Genomic DNA, 6,332 nt, shown 5'->3' on the forward strand with positions numbered 1-6,332 from the left:
CCTTCGAAGCATTCAGTTTATTCAGGAAACTTCTTTGCTTTTGGTTTAGTCCAATTGTTTAACACACTCTTTATTGCTTTTCTCCCTTTCCTGTCTCTGTTTACTAACTTCCTTGCTTGTGCTCCCAGGCTTACTTCTCGAATGGACTGACGTCCCTGCTAGAATTCTGCTTTTGGAGCAATCAAATTTAAAACACGATGGAAGTGATTAAGTAGATTTAAGTGAAAATTAGAACCCTCTTTTCATGAGGAGAACAAAATACTAATACAACAAAATAAATGCCAACAGGTCCTCAAAATGATGGGTCTGCACTTTTTCAGAAAGACCAAAGCAAAGAAAATGAATTCCACTCACTTGAGAGTTGGCACATGAGTTTTTTTCAAAAGCTAAACCGAGAACGTAAATTACATTGTTACCACACACTGAGCAAAGAGCATTTAAAATAATTTCACTCTTCCCCTACTCCTTTACCCTGAGTGATCTCGGGCCTGTTTCTCCTCTGATCAGAGTGACCCCTTGGCCACCTGGCTCCAGCTGTGCTGCTTAAGCCCAAACACAGTGCACGAAGTAGAAATCCAGGGTCTGTTGCATTTGCTTAGTTGCTCAGGGATTTTCTCTCCCAGTTCAGTTTTAGTCTTTCTGAAGAGCGAATGAATTTTGCTTTTTATCAGTTGGTATCCAGATGTTAAATGTGACTTCAATAAATGCTTAGGTATTTTTGACAAGCAGCAGGCTGACAGCTCTCTCACAAGGTCAAAGAAATCTGGCCCTCACCAGATTAATAACAATGATCAAACACATTTTACATTTCTCTAATGTTGTACTCAGCTCTTTGTTGGAGGTCATGAAGAGTGATAGATGAAAAAGACATAAAATAGAGGTATTTGAAAAAAATACATAAAAGACCTGGCCCCAATCAAGACTTCATCACTGACATAGACTCTCTGAGATATGGTTTCCTAATTTTTTTTTAATAGTCAGTTCAAAGTTGGTATGAAGATAAATGATTTAACATACACAGGACCTCTACATAAATTGTATATTACCATACTGATAACAAATAGTATTATCATGAAGCTTCTTAAGTTGTGAGTATAGGGATATGAATTAATGCTATTGGCAGTGGAGTTTCGGAGAAATGTTTAAGCATGGTAAAATCCATCGCCCTTGAGTCAATTCTGACTCGTGGTAACCCCATGTGCTTCAGAATAGAACTGCTCCGTAGGATTTTCTTGAGAGCCCTGGTGGTGCCGTGGTTAAGTACTCCACTGCCAACCAAAAGGTCAGCAGTGTGAAAACATCAGCCCCTATGCAGGGGAAAGATGTAGCAATCTACTTCCATAGAGATTGTTGTTAGGAGCTGTTAAGTCAGTTCTGATTCATAGAGACCCTATGTATGACAGAACGAAACACTGCCCGGTCCTGCGACACCTTCACAATCTTGCTATATTTTAGCATGTTTTTGCAGCCGCTGTGTCAGTCCATCTCATTGAGGACCATTTCACTGACCCTCTATTTTACCAAGCACAATGTCCTTCTCGAGGGACCGGTCCCACTTGATAACATGTCCAAAGTATGTGAGATGAAGTCTCCCCATCCTTGCTTCTAAGGAGCATTCTGTCTGTACTTCTTCCAAGACAGATTTGTTCATTCTTCTGGCAGTCTATGGTATATTCAATATTCTTCCCCCATACCATATTTCAAAGGCATCAATTCTCTGATCTTCCTTGTTCATTCTCAAGATTTTGCATGCATATGAGGCGATTGAAAAAACCATGGCTTGTGTCAGGCACACCTTAGTCCTCAAGGTGACATCTTTGCTTTTTAACACTTGAAAGAAGTCTTTTGCCGATTTGACCAATGCAAATACGTTGTTTGATATCTTCATGGGCGTTGATTGTGGATCCAAATAAAATGAAATCCTTGTGAATTTGAATTTTGTTCTACATTTTTTCTCCAGTTCTGTTCGGAATCCTCTACCGTGATCCCTGTCAGAGACATCGGTGGTGGTAGCCAGGCACCATCTACATCTGGGCTCAGGCTGGTGGAGGCTCTGGTTCATGTGATATTTTCCTTGCATCTTCGGTTTTCTTCTTTCTCCTTTGCTCTGAACTTGATGGGACCAATGGATGTATTTTATTATTTTTTATTGTGCTTTACAGAGCAAATTTGTTTCTCATTAAACAATTACTACACATATTGTTTTGTGGCATTGGTTGTCAACCCCACAACGTGTCAACACTCTCCCCTTCTTGACCTTGGGCTCCCCATTTCCATTCGTCCAGCTTTCCTGTCCCCTCCTGCCTTCTTGTCCTTGCCTCCGGGCTGGTGTGCCCATTTAATCTCATACACATGCTTGAGCTGTGTGTATTGTTGTTTATTCTATGGGCCTGTCTAATCTTTGGCTGAAGGGTGAACCTCAGGAGTGACTTAAGTACCTAGTTAAAAGGGTGCCCAGGAGCCATAATCTCGGGGTTTCTCTAGTCTCTGTCGGACCAGTAAGTCTGCTGTTTTTTTTGTGAGTTAGAATTTTGTTCTACATTTTTCTCCAGCTCTGTCTGGGACCCTCTATTGTAATCCCTGTCAGGGCAGTTGGTGGTGGCGGTAGCCGGGCACCATCTAGTTGTGCTGGACTCAGTCTGGTGGAGGCTATGGTAGTTGTGATCCATTAGTCCTTTGGACTAATCTTTCCCTTGTGTCTTTGGTTTTCTTCATTCTCTTTTGCTCCAGACAGGGTGGGACCAGTGGAGTAGCTTAGATGGCTGCTCACACGATTTTAAGATCCCAGATGCTACTCACCGAAGTAGGATGTAGAACATTTTCTTTATAAACTGTCATGTCAATTGAGTTAGATATCCCCTGAGACTATGGTCCCCAACCCTCGGTCCAGTGGTTTGGTCCCTCAGGGAGTTTGGATGTTTCTATGAAACTTCTATGTCTTTGCCTTGGTCAAGCTGTGCTGACTTCCCCAGAATTGTGTACCGTCTTACCCTTCACTAAAGTTACCACTTGTCTATTGTCTATTTAGTGTTTTTCAGTCCCCATCCCTCCCTCCACCCCCAGTAACCATCAAAGATCGGTTCTTTCTGTGTGCAAACATTTTTTTGAGTTTCTGTAATAGTGGTTTCATACAGTATTTGTACTTTTGTGATTGACTTATTTCACTCAGCATAATGCCCTCCAGCTTCATCCATGTTGTGAAACATTTTGTGGATTAGTCATTATTCTTTATCGTTACATAGTATTCCATGTGTGTATGTACTATAATTTGTTTATCCATTCCTGTGTTGATGAGCACTTAGGTTGTTTCTATCTTTTTGCTATTGTGAATAATGCTTCAATGAACATGGGTATGCAAAGATCTATTTGTGTGACAGCTCTTATTTCTCTAGGATATATTCCTAGAAGTGGGATTGCTGGATAGTGTGGCATTTCTGGAAACCCTGGTGGCGTAGTGGTTAAGTGCTATGGCTGCTAACCAAAGGGTCAGCAGTTTGAATCTGCCAGGTGCTCCTTGGAAACTCTATGGAGCAGTTCTACTCTGTCCTATAGGGTCACTATGAGTCGGAATCGACTCGACGGCACTGAGTTTGGTTTTTGGTTTTTTATGGTATTTCTATTTCCAGCTTTTTAAGGAGACGCCACATCGTTTTCCATAGTGACTGTACCATTTTAGATTCCCACCAGCAATGCATAAGAGTTCCAAACTCCCCACAACCTCTCCAATATTTGTTATTTTTTGTTTTTAAAACTTTAAAAAAAATTTTATTAATGCCAGTAATGTCAGGGTGAAATGGTTGGTATCTCACTGCTGTTTTGATTTGCATTTCTCTAAAGGCTAATGATCGTTTTTTCCTCATGTGCCTGTTAACCTCCTGAATGTCTTCTTTGGTGGAGTGTCTGTTCATATCCTTTGCCAACTTTTAATTGGATTATTTGTCTAATTTTGTTGTCGAGGTGTTGAAATAGTCTGTAGATTTTAGAGGTTAGACCCTTGTCAGATATGTTGTAGCCCAAAATTTTTTCCCAGTCTATAGGTCCTCTTTTTGCTCTTTCGGTAAAGTCTGTGAAGGAGCATATGTGATTAATTTTTAGGAATCCCGGGTTATCTAGTTTATCTTCTGATGTTTGTGCATTGTTAGTTATGGTTTGTATTGTATTTCTGTCATGTATTAGGACCCCTAGCATTGTCCCTATTTTTTCTTCCATGATCTTTATCATTTTAGGTTTCATATTTAAGTTCTTTGATCCATTTTGAGTTAGTTTTTGTGTATAGTGTGAGGTATGGATCCTGTTTCATTTTTTTGCAGATGGACATTCAGTTTTGCCAGCACCATTTGTTAAAAAGACTGTCTTCTCCCCATTCAATGGACTTTGGTCCTTTGTTGAAGATCAGCTGACCATAGATGGATGGATTTACATCTGGATTCTCATTTCTGTTCCTTTGGTCTATGTGTCTGTTTTTGTACTGGTATCAGGCTGTTTGGGCTATCACAGCTGAATAGTAGGTTCTGAGATCAGGTAGTGTGTGGCCTCCTACACTGTTCTTTTCCTTCAATAATGCTTTGCTTATCAGGAGCCTCTTTCCTTTGTATATAAAATTGATGATTAGTTTTTCCATCTCGTTGAAGAATGCTTTTGGTACTTGGATTGGGATTGAAGTGTATCTGTAGATGGCTTTGGGTAGAATTGACATTTTCACAATGTTGAGTCTTCCTACCGATGAGCACGGTATGTTTTTCCATTTATGTAGGTCTCTTTTGGTTTCTTGCAGTATTGTTTTGTAGTTTTCTTTGTATAGGTCTTTTACATACCTGGTTAGTTTTATCCCTAATCATTTTATCTTCTTGGGGGCTATTATAAATGGTATTGATTATGGCGATTTCCTCTTTGACTTTTCTCTTTGTTGGTGTAGAGGAATCCAACTGATTTTTGCATGTTTATCTTGTATCCTGATACTTTGCTGAACTCTTCTATTAGTTTCAGTAGCTTTCTTGTGAATCCTTTGGGGTTTTCTGTGTATAGTATCGTATCATCTGTGATTAGGGATAGTTTCACTTCTTTCTTTCCACTTTGGATACCCCGTATTTCTTTTTCTTGCCTTATATTGCTCTAGCTAGGACTTTCAGCACATTGTTAAGTAAGAGTGGTGATAAACGGCATCCTTGCCTTGTTCCCTTTCTCAGGGGGAATGTTTTCAGCCTCTCTCCATTGCGAATGATGTTGGCTTTTGTTTTTGTATAAATATTCTTTATTATGGTGAGGAATTACACTTCGATTTCTATTTTATTGAGAGTTTTTAAAATCAGGAAGTGGTGTTGGACTTTATCAAATGCCTTTTCTGCATTGACTGAGATGATCACGTGATTCTTTTCTTCTATTTATGTGGTAGATTACATGAATTGATTTTCTAATGTTGAACCATTTTGCACACCTGGTATAAATCCCATTTGGTTGTGGTGTATTATTTTTTTGTTATGGTGCTGAATTCTATCGACTAGAATTTTGTTGAGGATTTTTGCATCTAAGTTGATGAGGGATATTTGTCTGTAATTTTCTTTTTTTTGTATGGTGTCTTTGCCTGGCTTTGGTGTTAGGGTTATGCTGGCTTCATAGAATGAATTAGGGAGTATCCCTTCCTTTTCTATGTTCTGAAATAGTTTGAGTAGTATTAGTGTGAGCTCTTCTCTGAATGTTTGGTAGAGTTCTCTAGTGAAGCCGTTCAGGCCAAGGCTTTTGTTGTTGTTGTTGTTGGGAGTTTTTTACTTACCTCTTCAATCTCTTCTCTTATTATGGGTCTGTTCAGATTTTCTACCTCAGCCTGTGTTAGTTTAGGTAGGTAGTGTGTTTTTAGAAATTTGTCCGTTTCCTCTAGCTTCTCACATTTGTTGGAGTACAATTTTTCGTAGTATTCTATCATGATCCTTTTCATTTCAGTTGAGCCTGTTGTAATGGTCCCTGTCTCTTTTCTCATTTCGGTTATTTGCTTCTTCTTCAGTTTTTCTTTTGTCAGTTTAGCCAATGGTTTGTCAATTTTGTTGATCTTTTCAAAGATCCAACTTTTGGTCTTGTTGATTCTTTCTATTATTTTTTTTTGTTGGTGTAAAGTTTTTAAAGACTATTTAGTCCTGGCCTTCTCTATCCGCAATCATCACACATTGCATTTTGCCATCAGAACATTAGAATATTTAATTTTAAACACCTGAGGAAGAAATTAGTGCTTTCAGCTGAAATTTACTAATGGTTCCTGGTGATCATGATTAGGAACTTTAGCTCCTCCATCATCATCTATTATCCACTAGTGCAGTGCTTCTCAAACTTTATAATAGATC

The 6,332-nt window shown here is 39.0% G+C and overlaps 1 pseudogene; it reads right to left on the reverse strand.

The window, feature by feature from the left end:
- LOC100677575 (guanine nucleotide-binding protein G(s) subunit alpha-like) overlaps positions 1 to 5,974 on the reverse strand; it is a 157,842-nt pseudogene extending 151,868 nt beyond the window's left edge.
- Between the last annotated feature and the right edge of the window lie 358 nt (positions 5,975 to 6,332).

The sequence above is a fragment of the Loxodonta africana genome, chromosome X (assembly GCF_030014295.1).
Source record: "Loxodonta africana isolate mLoxAfr1 chromosome X, mLoxAfr1.hap2, whole genome shotgun sequence".
NCBI lineage: Eukaryota > Metazoa > Chordata > Mammalia > Proboscidea > Elephantidae > Loxodonta > Loxodonta africana.